This window comes from Mastomys coucha, unplaced genomic scaffold (assembly GCF_008632895.1).
Source record: "Mastomys coucha isolate ucsf_1 unplaced genomic scaffold, UCSF_Mcou_1 pScaffold4, whole genome shotgun sequence".
NCBI classification, from domain to species: Eukaryota; Metazoa; Chordata; class Mammalia; order Rodentia; family Muridae; genus Mastomys; species Mastomys coucha.
The window spans coordinates 32,723,681-32,724,397 of NW_022196910.1; the positions used below are offsets into that span (position 1 = coordinate 32,723,681).

The 717-nt window shown below is 44.6% G+C and overlaps 1 protein-coding gene across 2 annotated transcripts in view; it reads right to left on the reverse strand.

Moving 5' to 3' along the window:
* The window catches only part of Tmtc2 (transmembrane O-mannosyltransferase targeting cadherins 2), a 405,577-nt gene that overhangs the window by 320,183 nt on the left and 84,677 nt on the right, over positions 1–717 (reverse strand). The gene's annotated exons all lie outside the window — the stretch shown is intronic.

Below are 717 nucleotides of genomic sequence, written 5' to 3' on the forward strand. Positions count from 1 at the left end.
TCTCTCTCTCTCTCTCTCTCTCTCTCTCTCTCTCTGTGGTTAGCTTTTCTTTCTATTAATAGGGAAATAAATTCTGGTTTACCAGGATCATTTTTGTGCCAGTGTGACCGGTGGAAAGATTCACAATGCTCTGTGAGTTGAACGGACACCAAGTACTTGACACAGCGGAAACGCTCCCGGCAGGCCCTCCCCTTTATTCTTCAGCACACTGAGCAGGCTGAAGGCATGAACCCTCAAAGGCTGTTTTTCAGTGGTCCCCACAGCTCTGAGAGTCACGCGATCATTATCTAGCCAGTGAGAAGCTTTAGAAGCAGTAAACATGTTTTTCAGGGTCCTGTCTTTGAAGGAAAATTAGGGTCACCACTCCCTTGCTGGCCATGCTTCCCGCTGAAATCATCCCGGAAGGCAGGACAGCTATCCAAGGCATGGGATGAACATCTGGCCTTGAGAGTGCTCAGGGGAAGTCTCTTCAACCCAGACCAGAACTCACCCAAGAGGAATTAACTTCCGGCATATTGGAGCCATACTGTTTTATGCCTGGGTTGTTTTGTGGGTTTGTTTGTTTGTCTGTTTGTTTGTTTTGTTGTTTTTTCTTTTTAACCACTGACATCTAAACTGAAGGAATTTCATTTTCCCCTTTCCATAGCTCTTCATTATCCTTCATGCCTCAGAGAATAAGAGAAAGCATCTTAGTCAAAAAGGCTATTCTTTTTTTTT